Source organism: Eleutherodactylus coqui, chromosome 11, assembly GCF_035609145.1.
Source record: "Eleutherodactylus coqui strain aEleCoq1 chromosome 11, aEleCoq1.hap1, whole genome shotgun sequence".
Classification (NCBI taxonomy): domain Eukaryota; kingdom Metazoa; phylum Chordata; class Amphibia; order Anura; family Eleutherodactylidae; genus Eleutherodactylus; species Eleutherodactylus coqui.
In genome coordinates, this window is record NC_089847.1 from 32,749,968 (window position 1) to 32,766,116 (window position 16,149).

Sequence of the window (16,149 nt, forward strand, 5' to 3'; positions counted from 1 at the left end):
TTTTTCTATATGTGAAAGGGATTTACTTTAATCCGTTTTACTTTGACAGTTACTTTTCCATTGCTGAAAATACACAGCATTTCTGCAACGTGCGGCCGCACCTTTTAAAAAAAAATATATATACATATGTATATATATTGTGAGACGGTGACCGGCACGGTGCTGGAGGGTAGGTATGTGTCGCCTAGGATGCTCTCCTATGCTGCCTTGGGGAGCGCTTGGGCAGATACGTGCCACCGAGCAGCCTGGGCTCGGTGGAGGAAGCCGGCAGTATAGTGTTAGTAGCATTAAGCCACTAACACGTTGTAGTATGTAAGTGGCTCCAAGCCACATAATCCGGGCCGGCTTTTCCTGGAGTGACCAAAGTGAAGGGTGGGATGGTCACTCCCACGTACCAGGTGGGGCTGGTACCAGGCCATATAAAGCCTGGGCTTACAGGGCCTAGGAGAGAGCTGAGACCTCTGCAGGTCTGAGAGTCCTGGCTGGCTGTGTGCAGGAGCCATTTGTGTTACCAGGGTGTAGACATGGACGCTCAATGTATCGTAAGTGCTCGGACGAGCAGGATTTACGTTATGTTTGCCTGATGTTAAGGCCTGTATTTTGCTTTTGTTTGCTTGGAAATAAACCCAGGCAAAGCCTGGACTAAAGACTTTATCCCATGTGTCACTGTCTCTCACTGCTTATGCCCAGGTTGCTACCGATCCTAAACGCTAATCCCTCACAATATATATATATATATATATATATATATATATATATATATATATATATATATACATACACACTGTATATATATTTCCCTAAACCAGAACAACTATTGCTCATTTGATGTGTCTAGTGTTACAAATAAGTTCATCTCAAGTGAATCGGTCCGCTCTCCTGACTTGTCTGTTTTGGGCCGACTTCAAACAGGCAAAAAATTGCGGAAGCTTTGTAAGATGCACGAATATGAACCCCATTCTTTTGAATAATGAGCGATGTTTTCCTGCATGGCACCGCGATGAGATGCTAAGCAGGAAACAAATCGCAGCACGTTCTTTCTGGCTGCGTGATCTCACATCGCAGCCCCATAGTTTTCACTGGGGCCGACGGCAGCACTGCACCACATGCTAGATGCACGCGGTGCGATGCAAGGTCTCCCCTTGAAAACAATGGGAGGAACTCTGCGATCCTCCGCCGCGGCTGGCAGCATGAAAACGCCTCACATCCCTGGAGAATTCACATTGATGGCGAGCACGATTCACGGCCTCCTATCACGCCTGCCCGTGTGAAGTCAGCCTTAGTGAATACGTGCGTGGCAGCGTGGTGGCTCAGTGGTTAGCTTTGTTCCTTGCAGCACTGGGGACCTGGGTTCAAATCTGACTGCAGGCAGTTTGTATGTTCTGTGTGGGTTTCCTCCAGATACTGTACTTCCATTTCCACCTACATTGGCTTTCTATGAAATTGGCCCTGGTGCGTGGTGGATTGTGAGTCTCAGGTGACGGGAGCTGCTCAGGGTTGTCAATCTGAATTTTTCTTTTTTCCGGACATTTGATCCAAAATTAGACAGACATTTTTTATGGACACATTGGAAAATCCTAATGAATTTCAAAGTGGCGTTGAGCAAACTGAAACAGTAGAATCCTGTATTCTAGAATTGACAACCTCCCTTGTAGTTTGTAGGACCTTGTGGACAGGATTCTCTCTCCTGTGCCTGGTTTTCATTCATTTATGTCACATTTGCAGTATTTTAGTTGTTTTTTGACTTATGTTTGTATTTGAAACCTTTTTCATATGAGCAGCACCCTGGTACCGTGTTTCCCCAAAAATAAGACAGTGTCATATTAATTTTTGTTCAAAAAGGTTTAATGTTTTTACATGCATAGCTGCCTGGACACTATTTAAATTGACTTTTTTCATTAACTGTTAGCAGGGCTTAATTTTGGAGTAGGGCTTATATTTCAAGCATCCTCAAAAAGCCTGAAAAATCATTTTGCATCCTCACAAATTCTGGAAAATCATGCTATGTCTTATTTTCAGGATATGCCTTATTTTCAGGGAAACAGGGTATTAGTGGGGTTTTAAAATAAATAGTGATAGCCGGGCCTTTCCATGCTCCTTGTGAACTGGTTGTGTCTTCAAGCAATCTGACACTTACATAAATGATTGGACAATGTCAGAGTACATAGGCACACGTCCCACTTACAAAGTAATTGGGGACTTGGAAGTTGTCATTTTCAATGACAGATCTAGCTGCCTGCAACCCGTGTGATCACACAAGGTGCCAGCTTACCAGCTTGTAGGGGGCGCAACAGGCAGATGTAGGCAAGGGCAATTTTTCCCCTTAGTTCCGCCAAGGCAGTTGCTAATTCTCCACCATACCACAGCATCTTTTGGAGCTACATGAATCATCATCTCCCTAGATCTGCCTCTGGCCCTCTGTTGTTCTGAGGCACTGCTGTCAGCCCACTGACGTTCCTGCAACACAATCACTTAGTTCAATTAAAGTATTTGTCGGGAGCTTGGTTCTGGTATAGAATCCATTACTGAAGTTGGTTCATGTTGTGTTTGAGCTAGATTCTGGTGCTGTATTTATTAATCAGGTTGGTCCATTCTGTATTTATAATATGAACTTGGTTCTGGCACTGTATTTATTGCTCAGGTTGGTTCATGCTGTATTTATAATATGAGCTTGGATCTGGTGCTGCATTAGTGCTTTACAATTAGCTGTGGTGCTAGATTTATGTTATGAGCTTGTCTTTATTTGTTATGAGTTTGGTTCTGGTGCTGTATTTATGTACTGAGGTTGGTTCATACTGTATTTCTTATGAGCTTAGTTCTGGTGCTGTATTTATGTAATAAGGCCTAATACACACAGCCGTATTTGCACTGCGGCATCCTGCAGCAAATACAGCCCCATAGGACTTGCATTGAAAAATGCATTTCCATGCTCACGAGCAGATACATTCTGCTCGCGGGGTGGAAATCGAGGCATGTCCTATTTCAGTGCTATCTTTGCACAGACTCGCACGGCCACGTCATCGCTGACACGCCGGCTGTGCACCGCACATGTGTAGCTGTACGCCAGCCGGCACATCCACAGCGCAGAGTAAAGAAGCCGGACAGGTAAGCCCGAGGTCACTGCAGGGGCACAGGGTCGCATCCTGCTGCGAGGATCCGACCCGACCGTCTGCATTCATCTTAAGCTTGACTCTGGTACCGTATTTATTCCCATAGCTGTTTTGGTGTGGATATGATGTCGTCTTACTGCTTTATACACAAACAGAATACAGGCAGATTACCTATCAGTGCAATATATATTGTTTTCTCTTATAAAGGTGCGCAAATAAAAGTTACAGACAGGGTGCCACCTAACCTATGGCCGGCTCCGGCTTAGCTGCAGTAGCAGACGCAACCCATAAACTAGAGGGTCAGAGTTTCTGGGGGTAAAATAGCAGTTTTTTTTTACTATGCAGGAATGAGATATTTATTCTAGTTTTTGAAATAACTTTTTTTTATCATTTTCTTTCCAAGGTTGGGGTCACTTGTTTAGACTTTATACCCCAAACCTCGTCTCCGTTTGGCTTCCCTACCAACAGAATGTATTAATAATATCTCTATACATATAAATATACATTTCCAGCCCCGGAGCCGCGCGTGGCGTGACAGTGGTGGGCTGAGCCTGATTTCTCGATGTCAAGCAAAGACTATAAAAGTAGACAGATTGCCCTCTAAGCTTCACTTTATTGGATATTGTAATTGACATATAGTTGTCATTTATAATCATCTGTCCATTCCTTTGAGTAGGGAGCAGTAAAGTTAATTGTGGTTGCTCATTTGCATTAATCTCACCTCTGAAGGGTACTGTAACCCATTAATATCATGTCATGATGAATTATCACAAATAACATTGAGCATATTGATTAATGATCTCTGAGAGTTGTATCTCGTTAAAACATTTTGTTAGCTCTTTAAACTTTTAAGGCGAGAGCGTGGGTACACAGGAGATAGTTCCAGTTCATGGGCGAGGGTACGGTGGAGCATTGCATTCTGGGTCACTAGGTAAAACTTCTCACTAATATTAGCAATTAAAGTGGCTTGCCGGCTCTGCGTTCCCCGGAGAACTTGATGTGAGTTTAAGGAAGGCTGATTTTTTTTTTTCTCTCTCTCTGCTATGGCACATTACAGATGCAGTCACACAAAGCAACATACGTTGGATCTTCAATGCTCAGCCATTAAATCTGGCATCACATTTCGAGTGGCTGACTTAGAATTTGTATTAATTTTATAATTATGCATCTCCATTGCAGGGACTCATAGGGGAGGCAAGCTTTGTATTTTTAATTGTAGCTCAGTAAGGCGTAGAATATTCTAAATGGTAAATCCAGCTCTCTAGTCGGAGTGTGTGTTATTTTCTTAAAGGATACCGGATTAAAATGGCTTATCTTAAAGGGGTTGTCTGGTTATAATGTAATACAGTATCATTTTTCACTGTCCTCAGCCCTGGCGATCCAGCGCTACAGCCTTCCCGATCTCTCCTGACAGCGGGAATCAGGTGACTGCTGTAGCCAATCAGAGGCCGCAGCGCTACTGCCCATTCTTCTAGCATCAGCGCTCAGATCTCGGGTGCCATGATGCCAGGAGTTTTGAGTAGTGATGCTGCGGCCTCTGATTGGCTGCAGCGGTTATATAGTGTCCTTTCCAAAACAAGGATCGGGAGGACTGTGGAGCTGCAGAGCTGGATCGCCAGGGCTGAGGACAAGGAATTACCGCTTGTTTTGTTAAAGGGGTTGTCCCGCGCCGAAACGGTTTTTTTTTTTTTTCAAACCCCCCCCCCTGTTCGGCGCGAGACAACCCCGATGCAGGGGTTAAAAAAGAACACCGCACAGCGCTTACCTGAATCCCCGCACTCTGGTGACTTCTTACTTACCGGTTGAAGATGGCCGCCGGGATCTTCTACCTCCGTGGACCGCAGCTCTTCTGTGCGGTCCATTGCCGATTCCAGCCTCCTGATTGGCTGGAATCGGCACGTGACGAGGCGGAGCTACACGGAGCCCCATTGAGAAGAGAAGAAGACCCGGACTGCGCAAGCGCGTCTAATTTGGCCATTAGACGGCGAAAATTAGACGGCAACCATGGAGACGAGGACGCTAGCAACGGAGCAGGTAAGTGAAAAACTTTTGATAACTTCTGTATGGCTCATAATTAATGCACAATGTACATTACAAAGTGCATTAATATGGCCATACAGAAGTGTATAGACCCACTTGCTTTCGCGGGACAACCCCTTTAATTTAAGACCTGTGCACCCGTCGGGAAAGAATTGCAGCCGGACAACTCCTTTAAGGACAGCAAGCAATGTCCGCTCGTGAGATTCCAATGACTGAGACCACCACGATCAATAAAACTTAAGAAATAGCAATGCTTGCTGGGACGCCATAACACAATGGCGTTTGTACGCTAGTGGCGCTCTTTGGTACTGTGCATCTGACTTATTCTTCCTGTTTACTTCAGTGGACTGAGTTTTAGTAATAGGCACAGCCACAATTATCGTTACATCATGGTGTTTTTAAAGGGCCGATCCAGTGATTTTTTTTATTTTTTCATTAATTATGTAGCTATCCCCCAGTTTGTATAAGTGAGCTAGTGATACCTTGGTTAGTTATTTCTCTCCATCTGAAGCTCCTAACCCTCTTTTCCTCATATGGTCATGTGATCTCAGTTCTGACCAGCTCAGATTTATTTGAAGTTATATGTTCTGTATGATGTTACACAGGACCTGGGTGCAGGGCATCACTACATGTACTATACCTGTGCTGTGACATCACTACATGTAGTATACCTTTGCTGTGACATCACTATGTGTATTTTACCTGTGCTGTGACATCACTACGTGTAGTATACCTGCGCTGTGACATCACTACATGTATTATACCTGCGCTGTGACATCACTACATGTATTATACCTGTGCTGTGACATCACTACGTGTATTATACCTGTGCTGTGATATCACTACGTGTATTATACCTGTGCTGTGACATCACTACGTGTATTATACCTGTGCAGTGACATCACTACGTGTATTATACCTGTGCAGTGACATCACTACGTGTATTATACCTGTGCAGTGACATCACTACGTGTATTATACCTGTGCAGTGACATCACTACTTGTATTATACCTATGCTGAGACATCACTACGTGTCTAATACCTGTGCTCTGACATCACTACGTGTAGTATACCTGTGCTGTGACATCACTACGTGTATTATACCTGTGCTGTGACGTCACTACATGTATTATACCTGTGCTGTGACGTCACTACATGTATTATACCTATGTTGTGACGTCACTACATGTATTATACCTGTGCTGTGACGTCACTACATGTATTATACCTGTGCTGTGACGTCACTACATGTATTATACCTGTGCTGTGACGTCACTACGTGTATTATACCTGTGCTGTGACATCACTACGTGTACTACACCTGTGCTGTGACATCACTACGTGTACTATACCTGTGCTGTGACATCACTACGTGTATTATGCCTGTGCTGTGACATCACTACATGTATTATACCTTTGCTGTCCTCTTTATGAGGTTGCAGTTACACTACCAATAGCAACCAATAATGTGCCAGCCCTCTATTTCTTATTTATAAGCTATATAATACATAATTTTGCTCACTCCATCTTTTGCCTTTGCAGTATTTCATAATAAATTAGCTCCGTCAAATAAAGAAAAATAGCGATGTTGATCGTGACCTGTCCACTCTAAGAACCATCGATGTGCCATAGGATTACTTTATTCTCTTGCGTTCCTCACTGTTTACCTAATTTTAGCGGAGTTATTATTAATAGTTATTGTTAAATATTAATTACCCCCTTCTCCCACCAGGAGCACCATATGTAAATCATATAGATAGATGAGTCTGGCTTGGATTCAGCCTTAGACGGAGCCCAAGTGGATTTTTAAAGTTCACTTAATCTGGAAGAAACTCCATCATTCTTGCCATAATTAATATTAATACAGGATATGACATGTCCCTGTCTTGTCGAACCAAGTGTCTTTGTACTTTTACTGGGGACTAAAATTAGGACTTTTAATCTCCTGACAACATGGCTCCTTAATCAAAGTGGTATAAATGCTGCCGACTTACAGAGCAGGTATTTTTAGTGAACATTAATGTAAATTGTGGTGTCCCAGCATACAGGTCGTACATATGCACCCATTCAGGAAGATTCACTTGTTTTACGGAACATTTACTGTAAGTCTGCCAGTTTCTGGTGAAAATTGTGCCAAAAACCGTTTTGCATGCTGTGTGCCCCATTAATTAGGTTTCTTAGACACTTGTAAACACTTTTTTGCCTTGTCTGAAAAGGGGCGTGGCTTTGTTGGGGGAGAGGGTGTGGTTTGGTGGCAAAGGGGGTGTGGACTAAATAAGAGCATGGCGTAAAATCGTGAAAAGTTGCTAATGCTTTATGAAAAAAAAGTGTGCCTCAAAATTTGAAAGCTTTTTTTATACCAGAAAACTGTTGAGTGCCTCGCTAAAATCCCCTTTTTTATTCCTCCCTAGGGAATAAAAAATGAATTCATGTGCGAGAAAGTGCAAGTAACGCTATGCAAGTGTGATGCACTTTTCTCTTAAAATGCGGTGCACTTGGATACAAATCGCATTTTACAAGTGCCTTATTGGTCCGAGTTTCTCAGAACGATATCGCACTCACATGAAAGTTGCCCGTCTAAATGCACCCTTGATGTGTTACTATTGTAATATGTGGTTTTTCTGGTGATTTTTATATCATGTAAGGCTGGGTTCACATCTCTGTTGGAACTTCCAGTCGAAGTTTCCTTCGCTAATTCAGAAGAAAAAGCGCTGCATGCAATGCTCTTTCCTCCAGCTGAGAGCCAGGCAGCTGAGCAGAAAGCGAATGGACCCCGTTATAGTGGGGTCTGTTCAGCGCTGTTCAGTTCTATCCTTAGACAGACCCGTTCAGCTACAGGGTTTAACCCTATCCTGTTTCCCAAATGGGGAATCCCCCCACACCCTATACCCCCAGGTGGGAACCCACTCTATAAATGCCATATTTAGAGCATGCTGTGTTTTGGGAAAAGAAAATGTCACTATGGGTAAATGCACTTGGGCGGAAATTTCGTGGCGGGATTTCCCACAGAATTTCCGCCCATGCACGCTGCCATAGGATTGCATGAGAGGCTCGCACAGAAACTCCACCGCTGGCGCTGCTCCGCGCATGTGTCGGCTGGGCGGCAGCCAGCACATAGTAGAACGGAGGAGACGCTGGGACGGAGGTGAGCCGCGGGGGTCACTGCAGGGGCACGGCTCGCATCCCGCTACGAGAATTCTCGCAGCGGGATCTGACACAGTTGTCTGCATGAGGCCTAAGACCAAAAAAACGCTACAAACAAAAATACATCGTTTGTAACACATTTTATGTTTATTTATTGTATTCATTTTAAACAGCGCATACATGTTCCACAGCGCTGCATGCAGATTGCTATCACTTACATTAGGCCCTGTCCCCATTAGGGTTTATAATCTTTGCCTATCAGTATGTTTTTGGAGTGTTAGAGGAAACCCGTACAAACACAGGCAGCACATATAGACTCCATGCATATGTTGCTCTTGGTTGCATTTGAACTAAGGACTGCTGCGGCAGTATAGTAGTGCTAACCACTGAGCCCCGTGCTACCCTCTACAGACTTTTTTGAGCGTAAAAATGTCCGGGAAAACACTGCGAAAATTTTTTCGAAGTGCTCACAAGTACGGTAAATTAGACTTTTCCATGATCTAATAATCTGTCATTTGTTTAATTCCTTCGATGACAAAGTAAAGGAATTTTGCTCACAGATCCTTCAGCAGCAATGGGTCCAGTGCCAGATTATCAAATGCTCTGAAATATTAGACAGGTATGATTTCACTTGCAGGAGTAAAGAACCTTCAAGAAGCAAGCTTGTAACAACCTGGAGGGGGTTCGGAGCCTCGTGTTGTATCCCGAGCGGACAGATAGCGTGGTTAGGATGTAGCCAGAGGTCGGAAACCAGTAAGTATCTGTTGCAGTACTAGGGAGCAGGCAGATAGCGTAGTCAGGATATAGCCAGAGTTCGTTAACCAGTAAGTACTGTTGCAGTACTAGGGAGCAGGCATATAGTGTAGTCAGGATAAAGCCAGAGGTCGTTAACCGATGAGTATCTGTTGCAGTACTGGGGAGCAGGCAGATAGCGTAGTCAGGATATAGCTAGTTGTCGGTAACGGGTAACAGCAATTGTATAGAGCGGAGAAGTTAGTAGCAGAGCTTGACTAAAGGCAGCGAGGCAATAATCACGCAAAGAGGAAGTGGAAGGGCTAAGCTTTTATAGCATGTTTGATCAGGAGCAGGGCAGAGATAAAAGAAGGACTGGATTGCAGTAGCTGGGAACAAGGCTAAGGTCATGCAGGGGAGCTATCCAAAGGGCTGAATGTCTCAGCAGGTAGAGCTGCCGTCTGTAGTCCAAAATAGAATAACATGAAATCCTCATTAAAGGGGTTGTCCCGCGGCAGCAAGTGGGTCTATACACTTCTGTATGGCCATATTAATGCACTTTGTAATGTACATTGTGCATTAATTATGAGCCATACAGAAGTTATCAGAAGTTATAAAAAGTTTTATACTTACCTGCTCCGTTGCTAGCGTCCTCGTTCCCATGGAGCCGACTAATTTTCGCCCTCCGATGGCCAAATTAGCCGCGCTTGCGCAGTCCGGGTCTTCTGCTCTCTTCAATGGAGCCGCTCGTGCAGAATGCCGGCTCCGTGTAGCTCCGCCCCGTCACGTGCCGATTCCAGCCAATCAGGAGGCTGGAATCGGCAATGGACCGCACAAAAGAGCTGCGGTCCACGGAGGGAGCAGACCCCGGCGGCCATCTTCAGCAGGTAAGTATGAAGACGCCGGACCGCCGGGATTCAGGTAAGCGCTGAGCGGTTTGTTTCTTTAACCCCTGCATCGGGGTTGTCTCGCGCCGAACGGGGGGGGGGGGGGGGTTAAAAAAAAAAAAAAACCCGTTTCGGCGCGGGACAACCCCTTTAAGTTCTCAATAGCAGATCAGCAGGGTTCTGCTTTTCAGGATTCCCGCCAATCAGCTAATGGGAAGATTCTGCGATTGGCCAGAATGCTCAAAATGCAGTCCGTACGGCAGTGGACTGGTTTGGTTTTGCAGCTATCTCCCATTGAAGTGATTGGAAGAGATCTGCAGTACCCATGCAGGCTACTGCACTACGGATGGCAAGCTGAGCAATATTGGCCGTCCGCAACATCTCATTTCATGATAGGTAGGAGACCCCAGTGGTGGACCTTCAACGATCTCCCTACTGATGACCTAGCCTGAGGTTAGGTAATCAACCATTTTCACCCAGAGAACCCCTTTAATCAGTGGAATTACCAAATTGGTTACCTTTTTTTGTGACAGTGGTCCATTTTTCGCCAGTATAGGGCAGCTCGTGTTGTTCCAGAAGCGTTCACATTATGCTCGCACACACGTAGCTGTCTACAGATCGGTAATCTACCAGTCAACTTTGCTGTTGGTTGAAATCAGCTGTTTATCACCATTAAAAAGGAAAAATTCCTCATCTGGGCTCAAATATTGCTGAAAAAATTCACTCCAAAACATTAATCAAATTTTTCGCCTACTGGGCAGCCATATGGTAAAGCAGCATGTGAATCCTACAAACTTGCTGATCTTCTGTAACTGGGTACAATTAATTACGCCGGCTGAATCCATCTCCAAGAATTTCGCCTTGTGAAAAAAAAACTATTTATTGCAGCAGCTTTTACAAAACAAGGGAATGAAATTCACAATTGATTAATGACTTGAAGGGAAGCATTTCCATTAGCAGGTTTTAAAAAGGAATCAAAATTAATATTGCGGGCACAAATAAATCTGAGTGGTTGGTATAAATATCTTCACCTCGGGTTTAAGAGAAGGAAAAAAAAAGACAAAGTCGCACGTAAAATAAAACACAAAATAGCCGTTTTCCTTTTGAGAGATTGCACCGAGCAGAACTATCATTCAGGAGATAACAGGGTGGCTGACATACCTATTAAAACACTGAGAGTTGTTTTTAGTGCGGGGAAACCCTATTACATACATCAAAAACTTGACATTGAGCGATACTTGCAGCGTCAAAAAGGAGCAACTGCCAAGAGGCTTTAGCAATGAACAGGTTAAACTCCGGGAAAAACGTATATCCTGAAAATTGTGCAGAGGGAACTAATTTTGAGTCTCAGAACATGATAGTTGTCATGTTTATCATGCATTTTAGCACTTTTTATCACATTTTTTTGACGTTTTATGTAATTTTGTTTATGATCACCCGTAATATTTGATAATCCAGCATCAAATCTTGTTCATGCCAGATGAAAGTGCCACTCTGGTGAAAACACATTTTTCCATCTCTTTTCCCCTCACTTGATTGCCTCTCACATTCTGGGCATCTCCTCTGCGTATTACAGCCCCTTTCATGCAGTGCAACCCATTGTCTGATAATTACCAGGCACCATCTTGATGATGAGATACAGTAGCACAGATTTAGCTAGAGACTATACCATTTCGGGGCAGTTTATCATTACCAGTTTAAGGGTCATTATTAGAGATGAGCGAGCACGCAAATACTCGGGTCCGCGTTATTCGAATCAAGCTTTTCGTAAAATTCGAGAGCTCTACTCGAGTAACGAACCCGATTGACTACAATGGGAGACTCGAGCATTTTTGTATGTGGGCCAGCGGGTCCCGAGCTTATTTTTTTTCTTGGTTCATGTTCTCTATCTCTCTCCCTCTCTTACTCCTTCTCACTCCCACTCTCCCTCTCTCTCTCCCACTCTCCCTCTCTCCCTCTCTCTCTCTCTCTCTCTCTCCCTTCCCGACAAACAATTTGCCAATGACACGTGCTGCGGGGAGGGGCCAAAACAGGCACGTCACAGCGGGGAGGAGCCAAAAACTGGGGCGGGGGTCGAACACGATTTGATGCTCGTTCGAGTAACGAGCACCATCGAGTACGCTAATACTCGAACGAGCATGTTCGCTCAACTCTAGTCATTATAACACACCAATAATCACTAATATCTTGTAATTCAGCTTTCGTTTTTGTAGTCTTAAATTCACAGAATGTTCCTTTCGTGTCTATGTATACAAGTTGTTCACAGAAATACTTATCCAGGGACAAAAAAGATCTTTCCAGCATTGCACCAGTGCTAAAATAGCCAAAATGAATCAATTTAAGATGTATTAACAAAATAATACATGTATTTATTGGTGCCAATTAAAAATAGCACAAATAAACGGTTGATTTTGGATTGGCCAAGAAGGTTCAACCTTCTAGTTTACGTGTTTTGGCCCAAAATTAGAAATGTCAGATTAATCTCCTGTTAGGGCTAGATCCCCTTTAGATTATTTAATATTATGATATCCAATATCTCGTTGTTTGCACTATTGTGGGTACCTCCAGATCTCATACTGTAATTTGGTGAACTGTCAGTGTCTTCAGTGTTTTTGGCAGTGTGTTCGCATAAGTACACTTTAACTTGGCAAAGCATGCGGGGGCAACCAATGAGGAGGTCAATTTTCCATGGCAGGAGCAAGATATTATTGACCTTCTATTGTGCATGATGGAATGGTGCAGTCTGGGAACAGGAAAGTGTAGTAATACAGGACGGGTGTTACATCCGTGAAGGCCATGGAGTCAGAGATCTACACGAACACAGTGCAAATAAGGGCTGGCAAGGAAAAGGAGTTTAGGAACATACATACATGACCGGACAGCAACAACATACGCCAAAATACTTACCAATAGTACAAACACACATAGGCAGATGGAATTGCTAATAAGTATGTACAAGGTATTGGTTTGTGTTTTGGCCCGGATATGTAAGCTCACAAGCCCACATCAAGGGTCCTTGTTGTTTTGTGAGCCCTTACTCTAACAAGACAACTAAAACTACAAATGGGACCCTGCCTACAAGTGAGGCGATCGTCCCTTTAGGGATGACCCTACGCTTGAACCTAGGGGCCTGTCTGCCGCTTGATTGTAACAGTCAGGAATACCAGACAAGGGAAGTACGGCACACTGAAACGGGACAGTTTACGTCAAGTGTAGTCAATACCTACATATATAGAACACAACCCTGTTCACACGAAGTGACTACAACGTAAAGGGGGCACAACACGGAACAAGACTTTGGGCACACCTAGTGTAGTCCACACCTTCAGACATAAACTGAACAGGACCTTTTTCACACCAAGTGCTTTCCACACCTTCAGACATACACAGAACAAGTCATTGTTCACACCTGAAGTCTGCTCACCACTCAGCCCCCACTCAGAACCTCATGTATGCATAAATATAAAAGGAGCAAGTGTCCAAACACCAAGGGGAACGAGAATAAGACACCAAACTGACATAAAAGGAGCAGTGTCAGCTATCACCCACCTGACAACATACAGGATATCAGATGTCTGGAGGCCGCACCTGATAAATGGAAAGGAAAAAGGGGCACGCATGACATGCAGACAGAAAGATCAGTTGTCCAGACCATCTTCAGGGAAGGTGGGGGAAAGCAACTCAAACTAGCAGCATGCTTAACACAAAACACCAAGTACTGAGTGGGAATGACATATTGGATAAATGACCAGCACCTGCTAGTTAGAGGGGTTGGTATTTATGCGCACAGACCGATGACGATTGACTGGCTGGATAACTTTACACCATTAGCCATAATTGTGAATCAAGAATCCTGATTTCAACTTCCATTAAAAATAATGGGAGTACAAATTGGGTTCTCTAATTTGGCCTCTAAAATACTTGAACAACATTGGAGGTGATGGTTAGTACTGTTGCCCTGTAGTGTATGTGTGTGGGAGGGGGGAAGGGGGTTCCATGTTCAAATCAAGGTTAGATTTGAATCTAGAACTCCAGCACTGCAGGCCAGCATTGCTAAGCCAACACATCTATCATTTCTGCTCCAAGCAGAAAGCTGATTTTTTGGCAATTTTTGCTAAAAATCAGATTGGGATGACCAGATTTAGCAAAAATCAGCCCAATTTTATCGCCTGGCCATTTCTCAATGAGCAACTCTAGTCAGCTCCTCCTCTTTTACCATTCATCAACAAAAGTTTCAGTATTCGTGGATACTCTTAATTATTTTTCTAAACTGACAAAAAATTTTTTTGCTAAATTTCCATCTTTTTTTTTTACGCCTTCTTTACCGATTTGCAGAGCATGTAAACACTTTCAATTCACACGACAATCTGCGATATATGAAATTTCCACTACATAGGCGAAAAAATGTCTATAATTATTGAGCTGATCAAAGGAAATGGATGGTTATTGCCTTTTTTTGTTGCAAACCGTTTTGCAAGTAATTAAGTGGCGAACATACTAAGTCATTGATGAGCATTGGAATATTGACAGCTAAAGATGCATAAATTGGGTGAGCGGAAAATGTTTTGACAGCTGAGACGCTGGATTGGAATTTTGTGTCTACACCAAAATGAGGTTGGCCAGGAGACCACAGGACTTGGGTTAGTTTGTTTCTTTTCCACTCTTAAAAAGCTCATATACTGCTCATGTATGGTAATTATGGACTAAGGGTGTATTCATTCCAAAGTTCTAAAGTGATATTTCAGGTTGTGCAGTTTGTCTATGGCGGTGTTTCCCAATTCCAGTCCTCAAGACCCACCAGCCAGTCTTGTTTTCAGGATATCCTATAAAAAGAACATTTGTGTTATTGTCTGATGATAATTATATCACCTACACCATACTGTGGAAATCCTGAAAACCTGACCTGTTGGAGGGGTCTTAAGTAGAGCTGAGCGAGTATACTCGCTAAGGCACATTACTCGAGCGAGTAGTGCCTTAGCCGAGTATCTCCCCGCTCGTCTCTAAAGATTCGGGGGGCGGGGGAGAGCGGGGAGGAACGGAGGGGAGATCTCTCTCTCCCTCTCTCCCCACCGCAACTCGCCTGTCACCCGCGCCGGTCCCCGAATCTTTAGAGACGAGCGGGAAGATACTCGGCTAAGGCACTACTCGCTCGAGTAATGTGCCTTAGCGAGTATACTCGCTCATCTCTAGTCTTAAGGACTAAAGTTGAGAAACACTGGGCTGTGGTGAGCAAAGCGTTGTTATGACTAAGGAGTTTTTTCTTGATCTTCAGTTTCATTTCTAGTTGTTCATCAATCCCCATCATACTTCATTAATTATTTCTAAATAATCATTAGCTCGGTTGCCTCATTAAAGGAGATGTCTCGAGGAAGCAGTTAATTTTTTTTTTTGCCCAGTCCCCCCCATTAAGCATACATTACTAAGCCCCCCTGTAAATGACATTTCTAGCTGGTTCGTACTTACCGTTCCAGCGTTTCAGCAAGTTATAAAAGTTTCCTCAAGATGGCCGCCGGCTCTTTCCCCGTCGCTCGCTGCAGCCCGACGTGCGCGCTCCCGAGACGCCGCCAGCTGTGTCTCCATGGCAACCGGACGCATCGCAGCCGCCGACCAGACGCCCCGCAGCCGCCGACCAGACAGCAGGTAACCGGCGCTAGCCCCCGGCTCCCCAGCGCTAGCTCCCCCGGCGCAGCGACAGCCCCCCCCATCGCAGCGACAGCCCCCCCGGCCTAGCGCTAGCTCCCCCGGCGCAGCGACAGCCCCCCCGGCCTAGCGCTAGCCCCCCCCGGCCTAGCGACAGCCCCCCCGGCCTAGCGACAGCCCCCCCGGCCTAGCGCTAGCTCCCCCGGCCTAGCGACAGCCCCCCCGGCCTAGCGCTAGCTCCCCCGGCCTAGCGACAGCCCCCCCGGCCTAGCGCTAGCTCCCCCGGCGCAGCGGCAGCCCCCCCCGGCGCAGCCCGGCGCAGCCCGGCGCAGCGGCAGCCCCCCCCGACCCATCACTTACCTGGGCGGCTTCTCGGGGCTGCTGGGCTGGGCTGGTCTTCTCCGCTGGGCAGCTCCAGTTTCTGCACCTTCCTCTAACAGAGGATGGTGCAGAATGGCCGCTTCAGCGCGCTCCCGAGCAGTGACAGCTCGTCTGCGCATGCGCAGAAGAGCTGTAGCGGGGAGCACACTGAAGCGGCTCGTGCTGAATGGAGAAGACCGGACTGCGCAAGCGCGTCTAAAAAAGCAAGCTGCCA

The 16,149-nt window shown here is 45.1% G+C and overlaps 1 protein-coding gene across 2 annotated transcripts in view; it reads left to right on the forward strand.

Annotated features, from left to right (window-relative positions):
• The window catches only part of WWOX (WW domain containing oxidoreductase), a 919,890-nt gene that overhangs the window by 146,841 nt on the left and 756,900 nt on the right, over positions 1 to 16,149 (forward strand). The gene's annotated exons all lie outside the window — the stretch shown is intronic.